The 18604-nt window shown below is 28.4% G+C and overlaps 1 long non-coding RNA gene across 2 annotated transcripts in view; it reads right to left on the minus strand.

Moving 5' to 3' along the window:
• Window positions 1–18604, minus strand: part of LOC142322371 (uncharacterized) — a 36254-nt gene that overhangs the window by 1528 nt on the left and 16122 nt on the right. For both annotated transcript variants that reach the window (XR_012755826.1, XR_012755825.1), the window contains 3 exons: window positions 15349–15469; window positions 10161–10294; window positions 994–1113 (listed from right to left, as the gene is read on the minus strand). This is a non-coding gene — a long non-coding RNA (uncharacterized LOC142322371). The remainder of the gene's footprint in view (window positions 1–993; window positions 1114–10160; window positions 10295–15348; window positions 15470–18604) is intronic.

Below are 18604 nucleotides of genomic sequence, written 5' to 3' on the forward strand. Positions count from 1 at the left end.
TTAATAGAAAATAGTTTAAAAAAAAAACTGTAATAAAATGTGATGATATGATAGGTCTAAAAAGAAGCGCATGAGTTGGGGAGAGAAAAGAATACAGATATGTCGTTGCAGGAGTACATAGTATCAATTCACAGAGGGAAAAAATTATGTAATCTGGAGCTAGAAAAAGAAAAGCAAAATGAAACCGATTTCAGAAGAGAATACAGAAAATAATTCAGATAAATATCTGATTTCAAAGAATAAGAAACTGATGATGAACCCTCACAATTACTACGCATAGAATAGGTTATATATATTAATATGCAAAATTTGTAAGAATTTTAATAAGTAATAACCTAGATTTTGGCAAAATCAGAATCCTGTAGCTTAGGTAATAAGTTAGCAGCGACATCAAAGTTTAAGTCAAAATTATGAAATTCTAAAGCTGTCCAAATGAAGCTAACAGCTTTCTAGATGGTAAACGGTGAGCTTTTTATAGCTACAGAGATGATACAGAACTTGAAAAATATTTCCAGGGGTTCTAATGGTGTTTGATCATTTACTAGCAATGCTATCTCCTTCTTCATCTATAAGTGGTTGTTATAGGTCTACAAAGCAAGAGTTATATTAGTATTTTATTTTGGAAGTGTATTTTCCCATTTTCAGCATAAACTACGTCTATTCTAAATTGCAGAATAGCACAAGTATAAAAAACCTTTATCATGCAGTATTATGTATTCAAATTACTTCGCCAATGGCTCTAAAGCCAAGAAGGCTGGCTGAAACTGAAAGAGAGTTCCTTGTTTGGCAGAATCAAGTGATAAATTCAGACATGAAAGTTTGAATAAAGTAACTAAATTTCAAAAAGTACAAAAAATTAATAAATAATTAATAATAATAATAATTAATAAATTACAAAAAGTAAGATTGCATAAATTATAATCAAAAACAACTTCAAACTTCTTGGTGAATCTGTTATATAAAAAAGTAAAAAAAAAAAACTATAGTACTTACAATTTAACATAATTTTTTTTCCGTCATATGTTATACAAAAATAATAATACTTGATGATTGTGACCAAGTAATCACAAATGGCTGACTCATATTTACTGATAAATTAAGGATGTATAAATACTGAAACAAAGTAATAAAAACATCATACTAATTAAATACATTATAATTTTTAAAAAAAGAATTTGATACTTTGTGGTAAATAAAAAAAAAAAAATTAAATTGCAAAAGTCTATTTGGTTGTTATCTTTGAAATATTTTGATGAAAAATATTCTTAGTGGTTTTTCCAATAAAATACTTTCTATTAAAAGGGTTTTGGAGTCTACATTGAAGACTTTCAATTTAAATTGATATTATACTATTGGCTTTATTTTTAAGGAGAAGGATATTTCCACACAAATAATTAAAAATTAAAACACAGTTAAGAGTTTAATCAGGGTTATGATAAGTTTATTCTGAAACTTTTATTAAATTCTTTTCAGTTTGGTCATTCTTGTGTCGACTACAAAATGATGACAAAGGAATTTACATAAGACTACAGTAATTGAATGTGCTCTACTCTTGCATATGACAACATCCAGTTACATTAAGGACAAAATATTCATAGTACGGGTGGAAGATAACTTGTCAATACTGTGGACTTCCAACATGTAAACATCTCTTCAAATTTTGAAATCAAGTGACGTACAGTGAATGAACCCCACAGCTACTTTCTCTTACAGGTCAGCTGGGTAGACTTTTTGAAACAAAACTGGAATATGAAAACAAGTATCAATAAATAATTTTACTTGTGAAAACATCATATTCCTAAAATATTTGGTCCACACAATTTTTTGATTAAACTGGATTCTTTCACAACTTGAGTTAAAGATTGGATACTAAATACTGCGCGAGGTCAGAGTAAATAAAAACAGCATTTTTTCTGATTTCACAATATGGTTTGAAATCTGGTTTTGGATTTAACAGGTAGAATATATATTACTGTACTCAACATATTGAGTACAGTACCGTATTGATATATTGACAGCATGCTAAAGATTTAAAATAATATAACGTTCTAAATTAAAAAAAAAAAAGTTTTTATTGACTGAACAAATATTTGTTCTAAAAATTTTAAGTATCATTACTTTAATAAAGGTAAATGTAAAAAAGAAAAAAAATTAAAATTACTGAAGATGGGCTTAGGCCCAAAAGCGCTTTGAAAATGAAAAAAAAGTAAGGTAAGGTGTTCTTTAATTCTGTACTTTGCGGATTGGCTGAGCAAGTTTATATTAAGAAGAAAAGTTCATATACACATATGTCAGAAACATTTAACTCAGTTTTCTGCACCCTTTGTGAAATATAACTGTACTAGATTTCTTGGGGTACAAATTGAGGGGTAAATTTGGAGCTTCCTTATGGATTTAATCGAAGAAATTGAATAAACAAGTTCCCAGATCTCTATCTTACTTAGGTTTTAAGAAAAAAGGTGTAAAACACAAAAACGTTTTGTCAGAAAACACATCTAAAGCTTTGGAATAAAATAACTTTATTAATTTACCAATAAACAAATAAAAATTTCTAGTTAACTTTGTAGAGAATTTAATTCTGAGAAAATTGATATAAATAACATCTATTAAAATTAAACACAAATTTGAGAAGTTCAACTTTAATTAGAAACCAAATATAAAAACTGGATCGGAAAAGTGAAACAATTTTAAACAGAACAATTTACATACAAATGCTAAAAATGATAAAAATGAAATGAGAGATGATAAAATGAAATGAAAAGATGATAAAAATAAATTTGAAAGATGTCCTAAAACATTAAAAATTTGTATTTTTTCATAGGTCGGCAATAAAGCTGATCAACAATTAAGTTTAGCATCTAGCATTTGAATATTCATTTGAGCAGTGTTTGTGCTTTTATTGTTCGGTCTGTCATTCACGATATATGATACCAAAATCTGTATTCATTTGGAGTTGAAAGACATGTTAATTTAAGATAATGTAAATAAAAATGGATTGGCTAATGTGTGTGAATATTGGGAAATTTATCCACATCAAAGAGTACCGGATTGTAAAACATTTGAGGCTCTGGAGAAATCGAGAAACAGGTATGCTTAAATCACAAAAATTCATGCTGGTCAGGAATGTTTTGTGAGAAATGCCAATGCCGAAGATGCAATATTGAATAAGAGTTAAAATTATCAACCACCTCAAGCACCAGAAGATTTTCACATCACTTTCATGTTTTGCAATCAAGTATGTGGCAAACGTTACAGAAGTAACAATTATACCCATTTAATAAACATGTGAACAAGAATTACTGCCACCAGATTTAAATGGATGAAATTATGTCAGTGGTTAATTAGAAAAGTACCAAATTCTTGAGAATCAGGATGATGTGAACATCATCAGTCATTTTCAAAGCACTTTTTTGCTAATGTGTGGTGGGTCTTCTAGGTGATCTTGTAGGGCCTTTTTTCTTACCGTCAAGCCTTAATGGAGACCAGTACTTGGATTTTTTGCAAATAAATCTGATGAAACTCTTGGGATGTTCCAGTTACAGATAGAGTGTAGGTGTGGTTTTTCAATGATGGTGCACATGCTCATTACTGTAGTGATGTGATGAATCATTTAAATAACGCATTTGGTATGCAATGGATGAAACAGACCAGTAAAATGGCCACTTCAATCTCCCAATCTCACATCAGTGGATTTTTTCCTTTGGGGTTGGATGAAGTCATTAGTCTATTCCACTTTGTTTTTTTTTGGGTGAAAATGATTTTGTTATCATTGGCCAGGTCAAAATAAGAAAAGAGTCCTTCTTGGATATTAAAATATTAATAAAATAAGTTCAAAACTACAATGATAAGACAATAATAGGAATAAAAACTGAAATAGTAAAAGAAACTTAACAAAGGATAATATATGTAATATATTTGGCACACAAGAAGAATTGAGAAATTGTATAATATAAGTTTGTTCTATTATTAGGAATAATGATGCAGTTAGGCGTGCCCAACTAGCATGGATTAGCTGAGTTGAACTATGCACTGAACAGAGTGGCGGCCATTGAGAAACTGCTTAGAAGGAATGTTTGTAGCTTTGTCAAGTAACAATTCTGATATTTAATAATTTATTGAAAAAAAAAGAAAAAGGTGATTTTTATTTTTTTAAATTTATTTTTTATCTATTTTTTTCTGTTATTGAGAAGTTTTTGATCTCTTTTTACTCAAATAATGTTGTTCAAACATTGATGAAAACTGTTCTGTTTAAAATCATATCACTTTTCCGATCCAGTTTGTATGTTTTGTTTCTAAATTAAAGTTGAAATTCTCAAATTTGTGTTCAATTTTAATAGATGTTATTTACATCAATTTTCTCAGAAGTAAATTCTCTACAAAGATAACTTGAAATTTCTATTTGTTTATTGGTAAATTAACAAAGTTATTTTATATTAAACCCCTACAAAAGTGTATTTTCTGACAAAAATTTTCACGTTTCATTGCTCTTTTCTTAAAATCTAAGTGAGATAGAGGTCTGGGATCACTTTTATTCAATTTCTTAGATCAAAAACCATAAGGAAGCACCAAATTTACACCTAAATTTGTACCCCAAGAATTTTAGTATGGTTTAATATCACAAAGGGAACGAAAGCAGGGCTAAATGTTTCTAGAGCCACACTAACGAACTGTTTTCTGACCTACATTTACATCAACTTCTCTTCTTATTTTTTAACTATAGAATCATCTTCAGAGAGATTGCCGTGGAATTTGGAATCAGCATGTAAATAAATATATATTTATAGGTTGTATTACAATGTTCTGCTGGGACTTTCATAACCTATTCTACTCATGAAAATACTTCTGATAAATATATGTCCTAAATGCTTGGTTTGCGAGTTATGCTAGTGAAAAAGTTTGCTCGGATTTCAGCTATAATGGTGAAATGAGATTGAACTGAAGTTTTAGGATGTTAATTAAGGAGCCAAATCAGTAATTTCTTATAGTTTTTGACATGGAAAATCAAATAAAATAGATCCTAGTACCTTATATGCAGTTGATTTTGAGAAATCTGGGGTGAAAACCAATAAATTATAGTAAAAACTCCTGTTTTTTTTATGTTTGACATACAGTAACTTTTTTAAACGGGTAATACTTTTAAACAAATTTTTTGACAATTTAATTCTAAACAAAATGGTTTAAGAAATGTTGGATGAAACAAAGAAAAGTTAGAAAAATTAAAATTTTATTTAGAAACAGTCAACTAAACCAAACTGCATTATACATACCAGTTAATAATAAAAGTTGAAAAATGAGACCGCCATTTTCACACATTTCTTGGCCTGCTTCTGTACTGTTTTTGTTGCTGTTTTTAGTTCTTCCAAATGTGCATCCATAATGTAGACCACTAATTCCTCACAAGAATAAATTTTTGTTTTATGTATAATATTTTTCATCCATAATTGGTGGCTGGGCATGTGGACCTCTATGATCGATCCATTTCTCAGGGAAATGATTTTAGCGAGTGGAAATGGCACAACAGAAGAGCGGAGACTAGAGGAACATCTTCAAGCAGCTGCAGCAATTCTTCTTGAAGAAAGTACAAGTAGACCTCAGCATTTAATTGACCAGGTAATGTGAACAGTACAAACAGCTAATTGTGAAGAAGGCTGCACACCATTCATTGACACTAAATCGCTGTTGAAAATTGTCTTCCACTCTTTCATGAGAATTTCTGCCCGTGTATGTTCATTGCTAAGTTGTTGATATAATCTTGAAATTTGCCTCGTCGGTAAACAAAACGTGATTGTAGAGTTGTCGATTTGTATTCCACCAGTTGCAGAACTCCAAGCGAAGTGACGAACCGTCTCCTGGGTGTAGATGTTGAATTAGCTGTTTATGATAAGAATAGAACTTGTATTGTTTAAGTGTCTTCCAAACCTTCGAATGGAAAATAAATATTTAGAAAGACGTCATGTAATGACACCTGGATTGCGCTGAACTGAATCGCTAATAATTTCATCAATAACAGCATCGTGTTGGACAGATCATTGTAGCTGGTACAATTGCTAGATAGTGAACCTGTTTCCTGAAGATTCAAAGTTGCACTAACTGTTTTGGGATCTGAAATCCTGTGATCTGGAAACCATATTTCATATTCTACTGCAGCACCTGTAGCATTACTATTACACACAACCAAAATGAATACCATATCAGCGTACTCCTCTGTTTTAAATAGGAATGTCATTACTTCAATGGCAAACCACTCAAATTCTAACTAAAATTCATAGAAAACTTTTGCTAACAAAGCACGTTCACAGTACCCGATATACTTAATATACCTTACAGAATGATTTAAACTAATACAGTATTGCGCATTGTTGATCAGCTGTTGTTATTTTATTGCCAATTTAGAAATAATAATTTTTCAAAGAATTTATTGTATTTCTGTCATTAATTAAAATATTATATTCTAAGTAATCTTTATTTATTTTTATTTTACAATTGTGTAATTTCCAGTTTTTTTAATTTTTTTAATGGCAAATTTTGTTTTACAAATTTTTTCACATCACCAAAAAAGAATTTGGTTTTTGTTTACATTAAATAAGTACTTTTCTGACAAATGTAGTAAATAAAATTTGAATTTTTCTAACTTTTCTTTATTTATCTTACACCCTTGTAGAGCAATTTGGGGTTTTTTATCCCAATTTCTCAAAAACTACTACAGATTGAAATAATATTCATAATTTTTATATACTCATAGATTTCATCGCTATAAACATTCTGATAAGATGTCATAATAAGATAAAACAAATTTAAATGCATATGTAAATAATCACTCGGTTGATGTAGATAATGGTCTGAACAAAACAGTCTATTATCTTTAATGTTATTCAATCCTAACAATTATAAATTTTGAAGCATACATCTATTTTTGCAACAATAGACGCAGCACTAATTAATAAAGTAATGTGTTTACATTATGAAAACATAAATACTGTTTTATAAAAATGAAATCATAAATACACCGTGACCAATTAATTTTCAATTTGTTACAAATAGCAACAAATAAAAATACTCCCGACCAACTTATAAATAATTAATCTGGCAATGAATTCAAAAAAAGGAAAATCTAAAGAGAATTCAAAGATATTATTTTTTAGTCTGGTTTTTCAGCAATTTCAGAATGAATAAAAGGTATTTAAAAGAAAGTGGTGAGAAACTTCGATCGTGATAAAAATAAGAAAACGACAGAAATAATGTAAAAAGAACTAGTACCATGCACGTACCTCTCTGAGATGTTAGAATGGGTAGTATTTTTTTAACGGTCTTAAAAAATAAGGAAAAAGATTACAAAGTAGAAACTAAAACTTTTAGGAATGAGAAAATGTGTTATCTTTAATTTTTATAAAACGTTTTCACTTTTTAATCAGTTTTCTAACTACTTTTCTTCAATTCAATGGGATTAGGCTAATATTTACGGCACAATATCCAATCCTAAGGAAGAATGATTTAAAAACTTTAAATATATACTCAAATCGTCCATGAAAAAAAATTTTTTCATTTAATTATTTGGACAAAATACCTAAGATGGCACCACTAAAGGAACTTAACCAAAAAAACAATCAAAAGAATTATGGAAGTCAATCTACTTAGTGAAGAATGATGCTTGAACATAAAAATAATAATAAAAAAATATATAGGTAAATTTTTTGAAGTACAATTGATCTTGAATACATAACTGAAAAGAAGTGAAAAAAATAAATTAAATAGTAAAAAATATTTCTGTTTTTTGGATGCAAAAAACTTAATTTTAACAAATGTATAAATCTAGACTGTTTGCATCAGTCTCAGTTTAAGATATTTTATAATAATCATAGATAATAAAGAAAACATTAACCGAAATACGTCTCATACCTAAAAAGTTGCACAAAAAAATGTCTAATTTTAATTATAACATTTTGCAATACTGTGTCAAGTTTTACACTAATTTATTTACAGACTGAAAATAATAAGACTTTTATCACATTCTCCACCTGTTTTTAAATTTGTTTATACAATACATTCAAAGTAAAATAGATATAGTTTAATCGTCTTAATAATTAGAGCTTTGGATTTCTAAATAGTACAAAAACGTACATGCTGTATATTTAAATATTTACAAATACATATTAACATTTAATATAAGTATCGTGTAACATTTTACTTGCATTTAACTTATTACACATTTTCCTTTGTAGTTTATGCATAGTGAGCAATATTATATTATGAATGTATTCATATAAACTGAAATTCATATAATTAATGCTTAAGTATCTGCTATCCTATAAATCAGAATGATCACTGGCACTTTTTTACACAGTATTTTTTTTATACCCAAGAAATTTCAGGAAAAAGAAGAAACATAATTTTCAGCAGATACGTATAAAGTGATTGATTATTTCAGTAATTAAATTTATAAAACAAAGGAAATGAATCATAGGCAATTCAAAAATCTTGTAAACATTAAAATTCATTCCTATAAAGGTGAGATGTTATATGCAATAAATTCAACCGGTACAAATTTTGAAACGAGTAGAAATCTGGCTTGCTTATTAAACTCGATGAAGAGAACAAACATCTAGTTCATTTTTATTATAATGATGAAAACACACTTGCAATGTGATATAACCAAGATCACTGCAAGAAGCAGTGAAAAATGGACAGTATTCAAGTATTTGAAAAAAATGTAATATTTTATCAGGAAAGAAGTAATTGTTCCTGATTTACTGAATCACTACTGATTTTTTATCGATTTATAATTATAATTCACTGAATTTTTACTCATAAACATTAAGAACTCGTTACAGTAAAAAAAATTGTAACCATTATTTAATACTTTTCTATACTAATTACTTTATTACTTTAATTACAGACCTCTTATATATATATATATATATTTTAAAAATAACAGCAAACGTTGAGGATTTAGAATTTAAAACTTCAACCAAGTCTGAGAAGAGTGTAAAGGGTCCCTTCTCGGATAACAGTAAAATATTAAACTAACTAAAAAACAGGTATATAGACTAATAAAACAGTACACAAATAAAAGGAAAAAAATATAAATATTTAAAGGATAAAAATTGAAATAACAAAATGAAATAAAAATAAAAGCATCACAACTGATGATATTCAAATGCAATGAATGAAATTAATCACTTTCACTTTATCAATTGTGCTAGCACCGTCACCCAGAAAACACTGTATTATGGTAAGGACTACAATACAAGCAACTATAATACAAAGATGGAAAGTAACTGTATAAATAAATACCTATGAAACAATATAAAAAATATCAACATTTTATCTTGTTAAACTAATCAAAGATGAAATCAAAAGAATGGCATATAAAATAAGTCTATATTAGTCAAAATTTTCTTCATCTGGGGTGGCCTTAATTAATAAGTAATAACATGTTTAAAAATAAGTATATTAGACTTGATTTCAAAAATTTAAATAAGAAAAAAATTGTTTATGTTAAATAAGGTAGAGAATTACTTAAAATAATTTGTCAATTTTAAAATTGATAATTACAATCCTGGAACTTGATTAAGCTTCTTAATTTTTATTAAATCACAAAGAAAACAATATTATTTGACACTATACAATATTATTTGATACTATACAAAATAAATCAGATTTTTCTGAATAAAGTGACAAAAACATAAAGTACTTCAAAAAGATAAATTTTTGCTATTAAAAAAAAATACCAATAAATATTGACAATGTTCTTTAGAGTAATGCAATTGGCTTTTTGATTATAGTAACAAAAGGGTTAAGTAAGATATTTAGCAGAAATTGATAAGTGTCTATATAATAGACTCTGGATAAACTTCAATTATGAATTCTGATGTAAGTAAATGTTAGCTAACTTCAGGATATAATGGATAACAAATATTATGGATATAATGGAAAGAATATTATAACAAAATAAGTTTAAATTTCATTTATACAAGATAAAAAATCAAACTATCATTGTAATTAAATAAACAAGAGTGAAAGGGGGATAGAAATTTTTACTTTTAATATAATTTACACAATTATTACACTCAAAGCCAATAAATTTTACGTAAAATTTTCTACCAAATGTAAATAATATTTTAATTCTTCTAATCTACAATTAACATAAAACTTGAATGTACCTGGTATAGAATGGTACAAATCATCTCATACAGCAACATTACCACCAGTCCATGATCCACTATATTTACCTTGACCAACAAATGTTGATCAGCTAATAATGAATGGCCGTTTATTTGTTATCTCAGTTAAGGCACTGAAATAAAAATTTACAATACATCATAAAATACAATTGCTATATTTCATTAAAAAAACATGTAGTATTATATTTGATATTACTGAATTCTTACATATTGGGTCAGTATGTACGTTTCAAAACATGTCAGTTAGAACGGTCAAAACAGGTCAGCCGGTTAGATCTTTTCATTGCCTAGGGGTTAGAGGCAGGCAATGAAAGGATCTAACCAGCAGGCTGACCTGTTGGACTAGACTTATGAGCAGCGAACAGGGAGGCCCGTTTGAACAGACAACCCGGCAGACTGTGCTTTGCTTTGTTGTGGATCTGGCCCAGGGGGCAGGGTGAAAAAAAAAACAAAAAAAAACATATCAGTTACAGTACTGAATCCGATGAGAAATTTTCCAACTACTGAAAATACTTGTGAATAGGAAAATTATTTGTACATTGCTTTTTTGCAATATTTAAATGCACATTTTTCTTGAATTTCTTACTAAATTAAATGTTTTTTGAAACATATTAATTATATTATGCAGCAGTGATATTTAGCTATTTATTAGTTAAGATAATATATAGAATATTTCTCATAATAAAATGTAAACTGATTTACAGAAAGTTAAATATTCATCTATAAATCATTAATATGACAAAGACGAATTATATTAAATTTTTAATTAAGTACGACAACAGATAAGCAGAAAATAAGGAATATAATGAAGTTGTATAAATACACACGATAATAAAAGTAATTTTTTTTTTGGATAATTGCTGCCTCCTAAACAATAGAACAATAATCATATAACAAAGGTAAATGATTTAGCTTGCTGCAGAAGGGTATTTACCAAAAGGTAGAAGGAAAAAATTGTGCAGGCAGGCAACGATTGGAATATGCAAAACAAATTGTTAGGAATGTAGGATGTAGGGGGTATACTGAAATGAAACGACTAGCACTAGATAGGGAATCTTGGAGAGCTGCATCAAACCAGTCAAATGACTGAAGACAAAAAAAAAACAAGCAAGTCCCTAAAAAAAAATTATAGATTCTGGTGAAAATATTATAAATTAATGATTAGGAACTTATAAAGGTTGTAAGTAAATATTACTACACTATTATCATAACATATTAAATATTTTACTTACAAATTTGTGACAATTGCTTCAGACATTCCAAATAATAAATTATGTAAGTTATAATGATATCCTTTAAAATGTTTTGCTGTCATACACATTGAATGTGCTCTTAATTTACCACCAACAGCTGGAACATAAGGTGGACTTTCCAGTGTATGATTTGGACAACCGGTAAGACTTCCATCAACCAAATTAGATGGTTCATTCATGTCTTTAACAGTAAACATAGGATCGGTTGGTCAATAAGACATATTGTACTGAGAACGCATGTAAAAAATTGAAATGACTTGTTTTAAAAATAAATATAATTATGCTTCCAAAATATCTCATCAGACCAATTATACATCTTCTTCATCGATCAAGTTCTAGGTAGTCCAAGCGATTCCAGATAAAGGAACAACACCTTCAAAACCACCTTCTATACAGATTTTGAAACTACATAGTTTAATTTTTTGTCACATTTTTAATGCTCATTAATAAACTAGAAGTACAGAATTTTCTTACAAAATAGTAAAACTTAATATCAAATAATAATATCAAGAGGATGGGGGCATGAACCTCCTTGAAAAGAATAAAAAATTATGTTCATTATTAATTATTATTAATAATTACCATGACTGGAAACCATCTATTTAATATACTGTTTAACATGCTTGTGAGTTGGTAAACCAGCAATTTTTTTCAGTAACTTAATATTTCAATAGCTTAATATTTCTTACATATATATGTATGTATATTGAGTGGTCCATTTAAATTGTGACACATCTATATCTCAAAAACTACACATTTTAAGAAAAAATGTTTCTTAATAGAAAAACTTTTTCCATTTCAAGGAGGAAATACGTTTACAACCTATGTTGCTCTTGATAAGGTCAAGTAAAGGTCATTTCAATGTTAACTTAATTTTTTTAAATAGGAACCTATATTTTTTATTGCAGAATTGAATTCTTTGCAAAACAAATTAAAATTTTGTTTCAGACTTATTTCTAAATTTGATCAGAGTTTTTTTTAGTTTATTCATCTTTAAAGATGCTGTAGGCCTATAAATTGGTGTTTTTAATTTCATTAGATCTAGTCCAGCCGATGAGTTACATCCAGCTGATGTTAAATTTTAAATAAAGAAAATTAAATTTTGAATAAATAACCAATTAAAGGATTAACCTATATAAAATCCATTTATGTTTTAATGAATTTTTTTAATCAAATAGTATATATTTTTTTTACGCTCTTTATTTAAAATAACTACAAAAACTTACTCTACATAAATTACAGCAACATATGTCTGAAGTGTCCTTCTACTTCTGTGCATCTTTCCATATGTTTTAAGAACATTTACCCGTTAACATTTAATACAGTTTCTACGTTGATGTTTCTACAGACCTTTATTATATGCTCTTTCATGTTTTCAGGGGTAGTTGATACTTCTACGTAAACGTTTTCTTTAAGGAAACCCTCTAAAAAAAAAGTCTACTGGAGTAATGTAGGGGAACGATGCAGGTCAATGAACTGGACCGGTTCGACCGATCAAATAATCATTATATTCGTGATTCAAAGTTACTTTGGTGATAATTGAATAATACGCCAGACAGCAATCATGGTGAAACCACATCATTCTTCTCTTCTCCAAGAGTAGTTCATCAAGCAGTAAGGACAACTAATTTTCTAGGAAATCTGCATATTTCTCTCCGTTCAAATTTCCATTGAAAAAATGGGGTCCGATTAATTTATAGCCTATGATTCCATAACAAACATCGACAGTCTACAGACACTGATATTCTACTTCCTTTAGCCACCGTAGATTTTTGACTATCTAGTAGTGCATATTATGTCTGTTTACTGCTCCATGATTAGTAAAACCTGATTCCTCGGAAAAAAGAACATTAAGAAAAAATGTTTAATCTACCTGTACTTTTTCAGGCACCCATCAACAAAATGCTACTCTTAATTCAAAGTCACTGCCATGCAATTCCTGATGAACTGAAATGCGGTAGGGACATAATTTTAGGCGTTTTAATAGTCATTGTTATTTCATTATTTTCTGCTGTTACAGTATTTTGACAGTTCCTATTTATGGCCCCCGTTCTTCCAGCAGCACTAAACTGTTTTACAATTCTGTACACAGAAGCATGACTTGGAATATTTCTACCGGGGAATCGTAGAGCATATAAGGCTACTGTCTGATCAACATTTCAGTGGCATTCTCCATACAGAAAAATTAGCTCAGTTTTTACTCTAATTGTAAATCGTTCCATAATTTCTAATAAATAATAACTAATTAATTTAATATTTAATAGTCTGTGAGTTACAAAGTAATAAAAAAATGAATTGAAGACACTGATCACTTAGACAAATATCATATGTAACTTGAACTACAAATTTAGGCTATTTTTAAAATTTCAATGGTGTTTACATGCTCAACTTCTTCTTCTTCTTCTTCTTCATTATTGATTGTTTTTTATTTAAAATTTAATATCGGCTGGGCCAGACCTAATGAAACTAAAAATACCAATTTATAGACCTACAACATTTTTGAAGATAACTAAAAACTATCAATTTTAGAAAAAAAAGTTTGAAATAAAATGTTAAATGTCTTTGCAAAGAATTCAATTCTGCAATAAAAAATATAGGTTACTATTAAAAAAAACTAAGTTGACCCTGAAATGACCTTTATTTGACCTTATCAAGACAACTTGGAAGAACTTTAATAGGAAACATTTTTTCCTAAGATAGTGTAGTTTTTGATATATATATATATATATATATATATATATATATATATATAGATGTATATCAATTTAAATGGACCACCCAATATATATATATCAGAGTTATTGACACTATATAAAGGGAATTTGTTTTATGGAAACTTTTAGCAGGTTATTGTGGTTTGTTTCCTAATGAATGAAAGCATTTCTATTATTTTTTTTTTTTTTTAATAAAAATACATGGGATTCTATCTGTATAAATAGTTCTGAAATTATTTTTATTAACAAAATATTGAAACTGAAAAAAAAAGTTATTATTAATATTCAACATGTAAACAAAATAAACAATGACAATAACAGAAACTAAACTTCATAGAATACTCAAGATATATAGATAAAAACAGACACTTGTTTATAGTTTCTATAAATTCCTGCAGAACCTCTAAAAATATAGCCCAGCAGCCATTTAGAATTTCTCTATGAATGCCTAGGCTATGAAAAGGCTTGCTGAGTAAGGCTATTTCTCCATGCTCATCACAGCTGGCATGGAAAATATGAGGGATTTGTAAAAACTTTATATTCGCATAAAAATTAAAAAAAAATTTGTTTACATACTATAATAATGGACATAAGAAAAGTCCAATATACTAGTACTAGTAGTCAAATAGTAATAGGATTTATAGTATACTAATATTACAGATATATCTCAATGTTACAGATATAATACTCTCTTATATAAAAACCTATAATAAATCACCAGTATGAAAGGTATAATTAGGTAATCTGTCAAGCAAAATCACTGACCCTAAAAGAAAAATGTTTTTCAGGAACCATTTCTTCAGTTTCATTTTAGACCACTTGTTTCTATTAAAACAATACAGTTTATTTAACACTGAGGATACCATTTTGCTGTTATTTTAACATTCTATAATTCATTAACTAAAACTAACTTTATACTAGATTGTCTTCTTATTTAAAAAAAAAGATAAAATGTTTAAACAGTACATCACAAGGTTTATCATTAAAGTTTAAGTTATCTAGTTTTAATTTCAGCCAAAATGTTTTTTATTATATTACTAAAAAAAGTCTAACACATTAAAATTATTTACAAAATTCATTTTTTCTTTTAATTTTCTTTTTTTATTTTCTAGTAATAAATATTACTTCTAAATACTTTGTTATTTTAAACACAAATATTTGCCTAATAATATAATAATAACATAATGAAAATAAACTTACAATCCACATTCCATCATACTTAAAACTGTTCACGTTGCTGCCTAGAAATCTGTTCCATCCAGTATTTAACAGTTTCTGGATTTGTATAGTCTGGAAATACTGTAGACTTATCATTCCATACCTAATAAATAACAATTATTCTAACTAATCATGTAGCACTTAAATCACGCTATTAAAATATCTTATTCACTAAAAAAATGTCAAAATTCAATAAATGGTGGAGGTTAATTAGAAAAAGTAAAGTATCGGAGGAACAGTAATCACAGCTACAGCAGGGTAGCAATGGCAATTATATAAGACAAAGATTCTCATTGAGAACCTGGACCCAAATTATTAAAAAGCAAAATGCTTATTATTTTATTAAATTACTAGGCAAACATGCATGCAAATTTTATTAAGCTATAATGATAATACTAATAGAAACAGTAACCAAATAATATTATTATTAAAATAAGGTTGGCAGCGCTGCATTGTTTGGAACAGGACATTACTTTAATTAGCTCTGTAGTTTTTTGAGTTATTTTTGTGGTTTTTTAGTAAATTTTTACATGACTTCTGTGCCAAGATAATCTTGAGAAATTGGTGATTCAGTTATGTGTTTTTATTTTTGTGGATTTTATAAACTGATATTAGACTTCATTTAATTCATTCTCATTGTATCTGGTTTGTACTAGTGTTGAATAACATGCCGTCTTGGTTCTATACCTGTTAGGTTTAAATTATTCTAAATAATTTATTATTCGCTGGTTCATTCAAATAAATAAATCTTTATTTTATGATATATATTATTTTTCAACTTGTAATTCATATATACAACATTATAGTATTAATTATTTATACATTCATAATAAATACATGTTGTGTCTTTGGAGGATGAAACTAGACTGACTAAAAATAGGGTATTAGACATTCAATTAATAAGCGTAAGAAAAAAAGTGAAAATTTTTATTTTAAAATTAAAAATCCTCCATTAATAAAATTTTAAGTTTTTCCTTTTAATACAATTTAAAGTTCCTTCTTTTAATAAAAAAGGAGCAAATGAAACCTGAGACTTAACAACTAGGTCAGTTGTTAATTGATTTTATAGGAATAGTATAGCCACAGTATTGTTCTAGCTCTAAGTTGCTATCTCAAATTCTTCTGTTATCTGAATTCTCTAACTTGGTTTTGAAAAGTATTCAAAATTATTGAATAGTTAAAATTGACAATTCTAATTAAACGTAATATAGCATGCTATTACTGAATAGCATACTATTGTAAAAAAAATTGTAAGTTAGCAATTTCTTCTTTTTTTTTTGCACAGATTATTTTTTAATACCTGTTTAACTTATATTATTATTGTTTTATAACATATATATATATATATATATATACTTTATATGTTATACATGTGTGTGCTATGAAGAATACTGAACATTATTTCAAGGGTAAAAGTCAAAGGGAACCATCCTCCCTGGAATCTCCTAGAGCTACAGGTATTTCCAATAATTAGGAAAAACAGATTGCTATAGATACTGAAGAAATTCTTGAAGTGAACTCACAATATACAGCTGAAATAGTTGGAATACTAGGAGGCTCAATTGATAATTTAACGTCAGTGATTAGAAGTGATTTACTAAACAAAAGATTAGCATGTTTAGCCATGAAGAAAGACTCATCGAAGAAAACAAAGTTTTGAAAGCTGAAGTTAGCTCTTTACAAGAGAAAAATCTGTTAATTAAGGATAAGCTGATCAATTTAGAAGACAGGACTCGGTGAAATAACCTGGTTTTCAAAGGTTTAAAATACAATAGGAATGATGATGTCAGAAAGGTTGTACTTGATTTTTGCAATCAGATTCTTAAAACAAAATCTGAAATTTTTAATAATCTGGCACATTGTCTTGGTAAGAAGAACAATAAACCAATTATTGCACACATACCCCGAGATGATGACATTCCGGCAATTCTATCTAATACGTACAAATTAAAAAACACACAATATGTCATTCATAAGGATTTTTCTGTCGAAACATGGAAAAAGAGGGCTATTCTATTGGCACTTAGAAAGGAGTTGCAAAAAATTGAAGATGGGACTGGAAAATTATCTGAATTTTTCAAAAAAGATGTATCAGGAATGGTGAAAAGAGTGTTGGGAAGGGAAAACAGATGATAGTAAGGGTTTGTTTGTCAGGCTTGGGAGGAGAGGGCTTCTAATGATGTGTGCAGATGTGTGATAGGAGTGGTTCCATTAAGTTGTTACCATATAATATCGCAAATTTAGAAAGAAACCAAAGTCATTTAGATCTTTTTAATTTCATTAGTACTTATGATGTGTTCTTTCTAACAGAGAGGCATGTTGAATCTGATGTGGTAGATTCCTCGGAGAATTATTTTTCAGGTTACTCCATTTGATGGCTACCAGCTACCAGAAATTCACCATGGGAAGACCTAAAGGTGGAATGGTAGTAGGCTATAAATGGAATGGGCATTATTCTATTTCAGCATCCACAGAAGGAAATTTTGTTGTTCCCTGTTTATTTATCAGGAAATAGTGAAGTATAATGGGAAAAAGGTTTTTGTGAACTGCAAAATTGGATGGGGGATCATGTGGAAAACAGATGTTGTCTTCTGATAGGGGATTTCAATGTGAGAATTGCTAGTGATCAAAGCATGCCGGAAGAGTTAGATATAGGTGCCAGGTTAGAGCACACAAGGCATTCTAAAGATGTAGTTGCATTTAGAAAGGGTCTAAGATTAAAAAAATTGTGCATCTTTTAATTTAATAGTGTTGAATGGAAGGATGGGTGGTAATAAAAATAGAGAATATACTTTTATTGGTGGTAGGAGATCATTCCTTAGTTATAGATTTTGACTGTCTCGTTTGATGGATTAGATATAATTAAGGATTTCGTAGTCATTCCAAATGCATTCTCTGCATCATATACCACTACAAATTGAAATTTATGGTGAAATTAATACAGATAAAAATTCTGCCCTTGCTCTCAAAATTACGTTGGTCTAGAAGTGATGATTTAGTTTACACAAATAGGTTGTGAGAATTATGAATAACATTACCTGAAAATGCAAACGAGGTGGTTGATGTTTGAATGATTGTATTTATACGGTGGCATCTAATAATTTAAACTCCGATGGCAGAAAAGTACAAGTAGTACTGCTCAAACAAAATTGGTCTGAAGCTAAGTGTAGGAAGGCCAGGGACAGGGTGTTTAGATTACTTAAATTGTACCACATTAACAATTCAGAGGTAGTTAAGA

This window comes from Lycorma delicatula, chromosome 3 (genome assembly GCF_047948215.1).
Source record: "Lycorma delicatula isolate Av1 chromosome 3, ASM4794821v1, whole genome shotgun sequence".
Taxonomy (NCBI): domain Eukaryota; kingdom Metazoa; phylum Arthropoda; class Insecta; order Hemiptera; family Fulgoridae; genus Lycorma; species Lycorma delicatula.